This window comes from Archocentrus centrarchus, unplaced genomic scaffold (genome assembly GCF_007364275.1).
Source record: "Archocentrus centrarchus isolate MPI-CPG fArcCen1 unplaced genomic scaffold, fArcCen1 scaffold_26_ctg1, whole genome shotgun sequence".
NCBI lineage: Eukaryota > Metazoa > Chordata > Actinopteri > Cichliformes > Cichlidae > Archocentrus > Archocentrus centrarchus.
The window spans coordinates 3,451,095-3,463,590 of NW_022060256.1; positions in this window are offsets into that span (position 1 = coordinate 3,451,095).

The following is a 12,496-nucleotide window of genomic DNA, read 5'->3' on the forward strand; positions in this document are numbered from 1 at the left end:
CTGCGGGATTTTCTTGACTAAAATAACTCCTCCTTCTTTCAGAGTCAGTCTGATGGTGGAGACGCTGCTGTGTGAGCAGGGAAGCCCTGCAGCCTTAATCATCTCATTTATATACCAAAGGTGATTCCACACACCAGTAAACATTAAACTGATCATCTCAATCAGGCAAGTAAATAAATGTGATTTGTAGAACAGCCCTCCACTGATGAACCTGTTGGTACACAACACAGTAAGAGGAGATTATATCAATGCGGGCACCTGGGGTGACCAAGATATGCCAGGGCTTTCTCATCACAGTCAAAGAGCGCTTGACAAGAGGCCTCTTGAACTTTGATTGGCTCAAGTGGCCCTCGCAGAAACCTCTTTATTGTGATCATTTTGGTTTTCTAATACATTCAAAAAGGCCACTGAGCCTGGGTGCATGCTGATGTACAATTTGCGATAGCATAAATTTACTCACGACATAAATAACTGCCTGAGAGCTCCCCGTGGATCCACTGCTCTGATTGACGGTTAATCAAAGTATTTGACAGGTTAGGCTTCAGCCGTTCTACTGTTGCTTTTTTAAATATTATATCAGAGATGATTATGCTACCCTTTTCTTCATCAACCCTTTGAGTAAATAATTGGCAGAGCGTGTGACAAAATGGCCGGTAGTCATGAGCGTGCAAATCTGCGGTTAATTTGAAGCATTGAAGCAGGGCCTGGCTCACTTCTGTTAGATTATTTAAAACAAGTGTCCAGAGCCATGTGCCATGACAAAATTATTAACTGTGTATTTCATAATGTTACTGACAATATGTTAACGTGCTTTTTCGCCTCCCCCCGCCGTGAACAGATGGGTCCTTTTACTTTATTTTCCACATCAAGTATGATTATTTCTTTGTGCCAAAAGCCACCTGCCGTTCCTTGGTCTCTGTTCTAATTATTTATGTTGGTAATACACAGCAGGACTTGTTATCAGTTGGATGGTATCTTAATAAAGGAAGGCACATCAACATATTGACATCATCTTCAAGGGGAAAATTTATCACTGCACAAAAACGGGGAGGGGTGGGGGGATCAGGCCATGTGCCAACACCTCCAGATCTGACCTCCTTTTGTTCCCAGACTCCGGAGTTTGCTCCCCAGCACACATCTCTGGAACCATGTGATGATAATTAGGTGAAAGCCCATTAAAAAGTCAAATAAGAGAGAATACATTATCATTGAGACACCAAGACCTGAGGATTTTCAGTTGTGTGTGTCAGAAAAGGATGCAGGGATCCAACTGCTGATTGGAAAAGATGAAAATGTCTTCATTTGTTTATTGCACATAAAGGGTGTGATCACACCTGGTATTATTTCTTGTGCCCAATTTAAAATTCAAAGTAACCGTGTTGCATTTTCTTTCTGGTCTTTTGTGACTCAGCTGCTCTTCAAAGGAAGTGCTGCTTCAAAATAAAAGTCCTGGGAATTCACAGGTGGCTTTTTTCCTTGGACAGAGTTCTGTGGCTTTTACAGGGACACGAGGAATCCAAATAATCAAACAATGTTGTATATTTGTTATCTATATGCAGTTTGTTAGTCGAAGCAGGTTCCCATAGACGCCCATGTTGAAATGAAGTGATGAAATTGACATGTTTTTGCTCTCTGTAGCTGTTTCCCCTTCATCAGAACTGTCCAGGTGGGTTTTAAGCTCACCTGTTTAGATTTTCTAAGTTCTTTTTTTTCTGACAGGTGTGCCAACACTGGTGTCTGCCTGCCAGGCCTCCCCTCTGCTATAATTCGAGTCACTGAACTTGTTGACCACATTTGTGCCTTTTGAGGCATTTTAATGGAACTTTTTAACGGTCTGCTGTGAGGCTACTTCATAATTAATAGTGCTCCTTTATAGGTTTATAGGGGATGTAGTAGATAAGTCATGGTGTGGGGCCTTCTGCCCAGTTTCTTGGTTTAAAGATCTGTTATTGTCACTTCCTCAGTCAGTTAGTTTGCTTTTGACTCAGCTTCATTCCAGTTTTGCAGGTTGTGTTTTCACTTGAGTTATTAGAGCCACGTCCTTGAGTATAGTTTATTCATATTAGAGCCCCTGTTTTCCCTGGCCTCTCCATCTCTGTGTCCCTGTGTTTTGTCTCCGTGTCCTGTTCCCATGTGTTACCGTCCTCTGTTAGTCTGTGTTTGGGTCCCTGTTTACTCTTTTCCCGATCTCCTGTTCCCTGAGAGTCTCGTTAGTGTCATTCTGTTCACCTGTTCTGCCCCAGCTGTCTCAGCTTCCTCACTCACCTGTGTATTTAATGTCTGTCTCCCCTCATCCTTTGTCTGTCTGTCTGTCCTGGTGTCTCCAGCATTTATTTCAGTTTATCTTCTAAGTGTTATGTTTAGTTATTGGATTCGTCTCTCTCTCTTTACTGCCCACAATAAACCGGCTCACTTTAAGTTAACCTCCCCGTCTCAGCGTCTTGGATTTGGGTCCTCATCTCTGCACACTGCTGACCTCCGCTGACCTTGACAAGTAGTTGGTGTTGTTGCCTCATAATGGGAGGTCATAGACTACATATGAAAGACTGCTGCCGTGACCACCACCTGTTGGTTTGTGGCCTCTCGTGTTGAAGCCTCTTCGGTTTTTCGGCCATCACTTCTTGGATTCTTGAAACTCTCTGGGACAAGCGAGATGTGGATCAGGCTGAAACCCGGGCACGCTCACAGAGTAGCCACCCATATCCTGCTTTAGCAAGTATTTTATTCTACATGGAACCATAATTAATAATAATGGATATCATGTCATATTAAATAGCTTGAAATTATCAGTTGAGACTATAACCCGACTGCCACGTAGGAGTATAAAGACAGATGTAAGATTCACCACCTCCACCCCCATTTGGACTAATGCAGGTTGAAGCTGCTTCCACACTGGCCTCACCTTTTAGTCCATCTTTTATATGCAGTCTATGTGAGAAAGGTTCTTGCTTTTACAGTTTTCAGATTTCACACACTCTCAGTATGTGACATTAAACACTGAAAAATCAAATCTCCCAGCAAAAAGAAAACATGAGGACTGCAGCCTGGAAACTGGTGACAGAAAGCTCAAAAACAGCAAAAGAATGAACTCAGAGTTAAAACTAATACCGTGGCCGATGTTCATACAAATCACAAACCTGTTGAAAACAAAGACTTTTATGGTGCTTCTGACAAGAAAAGGAAGCTGAGAAAAATCCCTGTGTCAGTCGTGCTTGTTAGGAGATGTTACATCAGCAGTTCTCCACAGATCTAGAGAAAGGAGACTGAGTCAAAATATTGCAGATGAAAGTAGTAATTAAGTTAAGTATTCGTGGCATTTCAAAGCATCCTGTGGTGGGGATGGGTCACTCTTAATCAGGGCTCCACTGTTCTAAAATGTAGAACACTTGCAATTAAACATAGTTGATACTTTAATCCCTGGGAGCTAAAAATGAATACAACATAATTATAATTTCACATGTACAGCTCCGCTTGTTACTAATGTGACTGGAAAAGGACTCAGAAATATGTCATTGATGATGGCCGATGCATTATAATTACTGATTCCTGTATCTGGCTTTTTTGAGCTTTTCTATCCATCCCAGCCAAACACAAAAGCTGACGTATTACTCCAGGAGGGCAGTAAACCATTGTTGCACTTCCATGATGAAACCGGATTTAAAAGGGTTACAAAATTTTTATCTACCCATTCAAGAGCATGTATGGGCTCATGCTATCCACAGGAGCGCAGAGAGGAAGAGCCATTGTGGAGCTCAGACAATGCACTGACCATAAATCCATAATAGCCTTTAGGATTAAAGAATATGCTCTCTGAGTTTAATTACATATTGCTTCTGAGAGGTTTACCCCACTGGGATGGAGAGGCCCACTGTGTCTCCTTGTGACTGCAGATGAGGGAGAAGGCTCGAATATTTACTGAAGGATTTATTTGATCTCAGCCAGTGAAAGTTTCTGCAGTTTAGAGCGGCGCTTTTTTCTCAGAGGGCCAGACTGACTGAAATCCACTGAAGGGCCAAACACTGAACAACCGAGACGTGATGCACAAAGTTCATGTTAAACTCAGCTGGTAGACATGACGCTGTTTTAATATTAGCCTGGGTCCTTCTTGTGCTAACTTTTCTGTTTTCAATCTGGTGTAAAGTTGACTTAATATTCAAATATTTTGCTGCATCAGTTATTAATGACACACTTACAGGTATACGTTATTAATAAATGCACGGTCATATTCAATTAAATAAACATGAATTATTTTATGACCTGTGGAACATCAGTGCCATCACAGGCCTGAATGTAATGCAGAACATGAATGAAGATATTTGAAGATGCTGATATTTAGGAACCTCTGTGTACATACATGCAGTGTTTCCCTCCCAGAGGCTGCTCGGGTGTATTTTGCAATTTTGGAAAATGGAAAAAGACTTTCGTACAGCCTCGAAACGATTCTGGGAAACCGTCAGGCGACTCAGGAGGGGAAGGCGGTGTTCTACTCACACGGTTTATAGTTCAGGTGGAGCGCTGCTGACCTAAACTGAGGCTATAGTGGAGATCTGGGGCGGTGCCAATTCATTGGCAGACTGGAGTGGTGGACACCATCTTTAAGAAGGGGGACTGGAGGGTGTGTTCCAACTATCAGGGGATCACACTCCTCAGCCTCCCCTGTAAGGTGTATGCCAGGGTGCTGGAAAGCAGGGCTGTTCATTGGTCAAACCTCGGATCCAAGAGGAACAATGCAGCTCCCAGGGTAGATCCAGGATGCGCTGGAGAGGTTAGATCTCTCGGCTGGCCAGGAAACAACTCGGTGTCGCCCCGGAAGTCTGGACTTCTATGCTTAGACTGCTGCCCCCACAGTCCAGCCCCAGATAAGCAGAAGAAGATGGATGGATGGATGGATGGATGGATGGATGGATGGATGGATGGATGGATAGTTTCCCTGTCGGCTGAGGAGCCTTTTAGAGGCGGCAGGTTGTGTGTAGGAAAGTGTCAAAGAGCGCCATATGTTTCCTCTGCTGTAAAGGGGCAGTGCGGCATCGAATGTAGGTTAGCACCTGCTTCATAACTTTGTCACGCTGCAAAACAAACAGCTAAACTTGTAGATGATTTTTCTTTTTGGAGTGAGTCATTTATTAACAAGCTTTTTTTATGCCTTCAAGTTAAATGATACCTGCAATGTCACAGGGAGGAATTCATTAGAGCCATTTGAGTTCTTTATAGCAGGTCTTAAATGTTCTGTTTTGAATTGTAAAGTCTTGCGGTGAACAAGGACGTTTAACCCCGCGCTGAAAGTTTGACTCAAACAGCCCAGAGCTGAAGCACACAGGCTCCCCGCAGTGCTGTTGGACAGTAGGACAATAATTCAGTAAGTTATGGAAATGACTTCTATTGAGTACACTTCTTTGAAGAATATGGGGGGAGATTATTAGGCTGGTTTTAATTAGTATGCAAATGTATTTCTTTATGGTCGCTTTTTTCCTTTCTTCATTATATTTCATCTCTATTTATCCTTCAAGAAAGAAAAAGATTGAATTCACTTTGGCTTGTGTTGGTGTGCTAATTTATTGCTCTGTAATTAATTTCAAATGCATTACCCATTAATCAGACACATCTGTACAATTATGTGCAAAGACTCTTTTTCAGCTTTCCTTCCCGTTCTTAGCATTTACCATCAAAGACGTCTGATTTGATGACCTGGAGGAGGTCAAGCAAGGATTTGAAGTGAGATTTTACTGTCTCAACCATTTCCACTTTTTTAGTACACAATTCATTTAATCAATCTTCACGTTTCTCTTGCTCATCTAAAAATGACAGCGATGATAGAGAGGATTAAAAATTCACTCAAGCTACTGTACCTCAGTCACATGATGACAAGTGTACTTTAACGGCCTGTGAAGTACTTTTATAACTTCTTTCCTCCTGTGAAAAGATCACAGCTTTCCGGCCTAAATGATTTGACTGGAAACGTGTAATTTGAACTGTTTGCTGCTGCTGCGGTTTAACACATTCATGGAAATGCAGATGGCTAATTCTGCTCATCTCAGTGTGGATGTACGGTGGCTCTGAGAGGCCAAATGCAGCCACCGTATGGATGTGCTGAAAGCAAAAACACTTTAACAAAGTCAAATTGAACTGATTTGACTGCTAATGTGCCAGTTCCATAACGGCCCTGTATACATGATATTTAATGCTGATAGTCACTGCCGTACTTACACGCGCAGATGTTTATATGTGCTGACAGTACTGTGATCAATTGTACGCTCATAGTTTTAAATGTAGTTTATTTGCAAAAAGACAAAGATTAGATTTACTGACATCATCATTATTATTATTTTATTTTCTATATATTTTGTGAAGATATTATGACCATGAATTCTTTGATAATCATGTAGTAAAACCCTAATATCATCACAGCCCTGAGCTTTAACAACCGCAGATGTGCCGATCTGGTAATGCTGCTCAATTATGGGAAAGATCATCAGTCACATTTATTTTGGTCAGTATTAAGTCACAGTTATTTATTTCTAACAGTTACTCATCGACTCTGGAAATATAATGCATTTGCTGAACTTTATAGTAGATCAATGTGAACTGCGGCAGCCTGGTGGGCAGTAAATCTGGGCACAAGCAAAGGAAAAGGATGCACCAGATCTGTAACAGTAAAGAAGAGAATGCTTACAAAATGGAGCGTGTCGCAATAACTGTGTTCATGATAGTTGGAAATATACTAAATATACAAACTACCATAATGGTCTTTTCAGTGGGTTTGTTTTAGTCTGTGGGTCTCCCTTGGTTCAATATGTGTAATTGGTATTTATCTCATTTAAATAATGGGATTTTATGCTAGCTAACCCTGAGTTTGCTAGCATTGTTCAGTATTTGTCTGAGTGTGGATGTTTATTGTAAAGCCGTCACATAAACCTTTGTTTATCCAGAGCAGTGGGTCACATACGAGAAATATGACATTTGTGTATTTTGTTAAAGTTTTTTTTTTGCTCTTATTTAAAAAATGTCAGTGTTGAAAATGTATTTCTCTCCATTTGCTTTATCAAGGTTTTAATTTATTGAATATATTCATATAGTTCTGACTTTGCAGCACTAATGTGAGGATCAGCACTTATCTTACTTCACTAAGTAGCAGGGAAAAAAAAAAAGATACTTTTGTATCATAAATTGAACGTAGTATTGGCCACATAGGCCACAGTCTGCAGCCTGCCCATAGCTGCTCTGCTGTGCAAGCCGCTTAGCAACCCGTCACCAGAAACCCTTCTCATTCTGTGACTTGACACACTACAGTGGTCTCACACACACACCTGTAACAGTCATGGCTAGGTGTCTTTTCATTTTTTGACAACAAAGATTTCAGTTACCTGTGGAAGGGACACCTGCAGAAACTAGTGAAGATCTTCACCTGTAGGTCCCACTGTGATCAGTCAGACCGTAATCTCTCCGTAATTACCCACTCATATGTTTCCTTCCATTCATATTCAGATAATGCTCCTCCCATAATCTATGGATCCTGCTGTTTGTATAAATGAGAGCTCACCTACTTCACAACTAAATAAAACAAGACTGTATGTAGTTAAAACATCATCTACGTATGTTAGAGCAGGAACAGTGGGGGCTGATTAAGTCACCCCTTCCTGTGCACCGCTGTCAGTGCTTTGTTTTTTAATCAGTGCCAACTAATAAGACCTTACAGAGCATCCGGGCCTGCAACCAACAAAATCACATCGTGGCAGATCACCTGCACTAACCTTCTGTCGAGTTACAAGGCTCGTGATGTACGGTGACTGCTTCAATCAAAGCAGCAGATTTGAAAATCCACAAGACTCTCCAGTAACAGCCACAGTGTGAGATTTATGCCCTCATTGAGAAAATTACATTCACTCCCTGTCCTCACTGTTTGGCATCCATTACAGTTCATTATTATCTTCTGAAGGCGTACAGCTCTGTAATAAAAAGGAGAAAAAAAGAAAAGCGCAAGTTTGTGCCTAGATTGGAGCATAAATTGTTCCGTCCCTGCTGTTGCAAAACGCTGAGCTGTATCTAATTATTTTCTTTCTCCTTTTGGGCCTTTCTGTAAGTCCGGCCAGGCTTTTGCCCAAAGTGCAAAGACCGACTTCACGAGACGCCACGTTTCTGTCAAAATGGCAACTTTAGTGGTGGGGGACAGGCGTGGTCAGAGTGAACAAGGAGAGGGTGGATTCCTGTCAAACGTCATGTGCAGTCATTGGTTATAATTCAGCATCCTGTTCAGTGCTGACGAATTAAACACTTGTGGTTTAATGAACTCTGACTGTGGCTGGAAGAGGAAGAAGAGGATGAAGTCTGTGTTGCTTTACTTAAAGTCTAATCAGTTTAACTAAAAAAATCTGTCCTGGTTGTTTGGACAGAACACAAAAATCTTAATGAACTGCAGGTGAGTTTCTCTCTCATTTAGATTTAGATTGTGGTGCTTGGTGTGCACACCTGTATAAATGTGCACCTTCTTCAGTGAACCATTAAACTAATTATTATTGAATTATCAAATGACTGATGTTTATTCTCTGAAAATGTTTTATTATTCTAGTACAGAATAATACCTCACATAAAAACAAACACAAAGAGGTTTCTGCTTATCTAGAATTTTTTTTCTTGAAATCTTTTAGTAGTTTGTTTGGTTTTGATTTACACAACCATAAAATGTGTTCTTGTGTAATAAATAGCTGGTATGTACATTTATTAGCCCACCTGTCATGACTGAATTCACATTTTGTACCCAAAGTTGTGCCGAGGACTCCTCAGAAGTCAAAAATGAGTTAATTAACATTCAACCACTGAAACAAATTTTGCTGTTCAGGAATGCATGTAAATAACTAATCATGCGTTTTACTGTTTTTCTGCTCTTTTGTAAAACAGTAATTTTGAAAATTCATGGATAACAACAATAATTATATTTCAGCTTGTACATACTGGTGGATCAGTGTTTATGGGCAGCTGTGGCACAAACCTTATATTGGGTGGTGGTCTAATAGATTTGTATGTAATTTTTTGTTAATTAAGGCAGCACAGAGTCATTAATATGTGTAGAAATTGTGCTCATAGAATAAACCCAGAATCACACTTGTTGTGATCTGTCAGATTACAGGGTCAGTTACTCCAGCTGCGGTCTGCAGGACTGCAGCTCAGCTCAGGAACCAGGTTTCCACCTGAAGCAGGTTCTGGTTAGCCTGGCCCTCCTGCTCACAGTGCAGGTTCAGAGAGAAATACAGATCAGCAGCAGCAGCAGTCCAAGGACCTGCTGGAGTGTGTCCTAACAAGCTCCTCTATGGCGGAGAAATCAGTCCCACCACTGAGCGATTCGGTCAGCTGGTAGTAAAACACAAGCTGGCAACAACGGGATTTTCAAAATAACAGTGAGTTTTATTTTTTAATATTTTTAATATTAGCACATTGAGTGCTCATACTGAGTAGAAAAGAGTTATATAAGAACTAGTCCATTTACCATTTACCATTGCATATGAAGTTGTGTGTATGTATATATATATATATATATATATATATATATACTCTATTTGTGGTGACCGCTGCATATGCTGCACCTGTGTGCATCTCTGTGTGAGGAAGACATTTACCTTACATTTATTATTCCACCCTCCACTGCTGCCAGTGTCGCATCATCAACTCTGCAGCTTTGTTAAAAAAACAACAAATGCTTTGTTTTACTCTCAGTGTGTGTGTGTGTGTGTGTGTGTGTGTGTGTGTGTGTGTGTGTGTGTGTGTGTGTGTGTTAGTCATTTCAGCTGGGTTTATTCATGGACAACAAAACAGATCTGAGGACAGCGACAGCAGCTAGGCTAACAGCTGGGACAGCTGATGTTAGGGCTTGAGCAAGGGCAGATACCCTCTGTCACACACACACACACACACACACACACACACACACACACACACACACACATGCACACACACGCGCACGCCACACACACACACACACACACACACACACACACACACACACACACACACACACACACACACACACACTCAGCCCCCCTGCAGTACTTCTAACGTGCTCAGTGAGGAGTCTTCATAAATAATCTTCCAGCAATCTGCCTCTCCCTCCACTCTCTTATTAATTACTTTTACGGCCAAAATCAAACATCTGTCATGCTAGAATATACAAATTAATTATGCAGCTTCTCCCCATCAAGATCCATATAACATTGTTCCTCAGAGTCTCACTGGCTTCACAGGCAAAGGTAGCAGAACAGGAAGTAAGACTGTTGGTATTAATTGTCCCGCAGCAACACGTTCCTCAGGAGAAGTCAAAAATATGTTTCACTCAGTTGTTTTCACATTAATTGTTCAGACAGATTTGAAGCGATTTGCTTGAACCGAGAGACTCTTGATGATTTTTAATCTTTATTTATGCAGAGATTAAGAATAACAGATAATTATTAAAGTCACTTTTTAAAAATATTACGTTTTATTTTTGATGTACTACTGAGGACAAATGCATAAAACTTTGGATGTGAATAAGCTAAATATGCCTGATTTTCCCAAAGAAAACAACAGCAAAGAAGTTCAGAGAAAAAAGTTCATGCTTGATAAATTGGTAATTAATGCATTTTGATCGTTATGCCATACATCATAGCCTTATTCCTGGTGTGCTGCAGGTCTCTGTGCTCAGTTATTTTAGCTTCTTTTCCTTATTTGTGGACAGTTTTCATTGCCTCATTCCAGTATTGATGCTGAAAATAGAAAGTAAAACATTAAACTTAGCTTTAAAAATAGAAACAAAAGTGAATTTGTGATTGTAGTGCCCTGATTTTTGAGCAGGTCTTTTTCTAAGTGACTCTCTATGCAGCAAACGATGATCTTCAAGGTCCACGGACCCAGTGACAGGAGACAGCTGTCTGCCCATCCTCCAGCTCAGCTCTGAGGTGTCCTGGGACTCTGCCTGCTCGGAGGTCAGGACCCCAGAGGGGAGGCACCATTTGGTACCAGTTACCGAGCGGCAGGGGTTGCCGGTGCCTCCTTCCCTCCTTTCAGTCAAGGTAATGTTGGCCAGGCAAACCAGAGCAGTTCCCGGCCGGCCGACTGGCTGGCACAGGCAAGAGCTACCCATCATGCCACTGTGGTGAAGGGCCTGGTGACCTTGAGACAGGCTGGGCTCCTCCCCCCTCAGTGAGCTGCAGACTGCTTGTAAGAGGATGAATGGATGCAAGTGCATTTTATACCTCTGCTACTGCGAGAAATGTGCATACCCTAACCAGTGTGATCATGGGAAAGGCCTCGGTCTGTTCCACAGCCCTGGTTGGATGTGCAGTTAAGAAAAATGGATATTCAGTCATACATGCTTTACATCTGTGAACAGCACCTTTTAATCTAACTGAAAGTCCTTCTGGGTGTATGAAAAAAACTGCTGACTAAATATTGATTAAGTTCTGGCAAAGAGAAACAGCAGTGTTTGTGATTCTCACCTCAGGGGGCAGAAACCTAAACCTGGGGGGTTAGTTCAGTTCAGCAGTACAAAAACAGTTTCACAGTACTCAACTAAATTTAACAAAATGAGACAAAAATATTGCTGACTGTGTGTTTGATTCTGTGTCAGACTTCCTTTGGCCTGTGGCCCCCCAGCTACACTAACTGCAGACTCACTCAGGTGCAGATACATAGATCTGCTGATCACCTACAAGGCTGAATATAAAGGACGAGGATAAAAAATGTGCATGCAACTGATTAACAATATGAAATTCTCCACTTGAAGCTCATAAAATTTCCAGAACTTTACCTGCAGAAATATTAATACTACTGATAATAACTGTGAAGGCGGACACATTTGGCTCACAGCTGTTTTGAAATGAAGTGACCTGTGCTAAATTTAAAGTATGCAATTTATCTGTATATTTATATAATTGGTGCATTTTCAAGAGCTACTTGATGACGAGGGGTTCGAACCTCCAGCCTCGATCCCAGCTTCCTTTGGTGAGTCACCTGTACTGTACGTACACCTGTATGGAAGTACGTGCACGTCTTTACTCTCTGTCATCAAACAGAAAAGGGAAATTTACCAATCCAAACCATTTATGACTGTTAAGCGTGGCAGCATATATTATGACAAACAACACATGCTCCATTATGCCAGCTGGTGTAATGATGTGGTAATGCCAGACTCATTAACGTCTGCACACAGTTTATGGTGGCCTTTTATGACAGAATTAATTGATTCACGCATGCATTAAAACAAAAATAACTGGGATGAAAGTGCAGTTGGATGCTGGCCTTTAATCTGTCATAAACATTTCTGGTGGTGAAGCAGGGTGACATTATTTATGTAAAGGACTGGTCATATAAACAGCCTGAAAGAAGCCTCAGTCATCACATTCCCATAAGCAGTTTCTCAATAAGTGGATCAATAAGTTAAAAAGCCTGCATCATTCACCACTGTTAGTGAGCTGAGCTTTAAAAGTATTTATTTTATCTGGTGATTTGTGAAATTCTCTAAATATAATTGTCC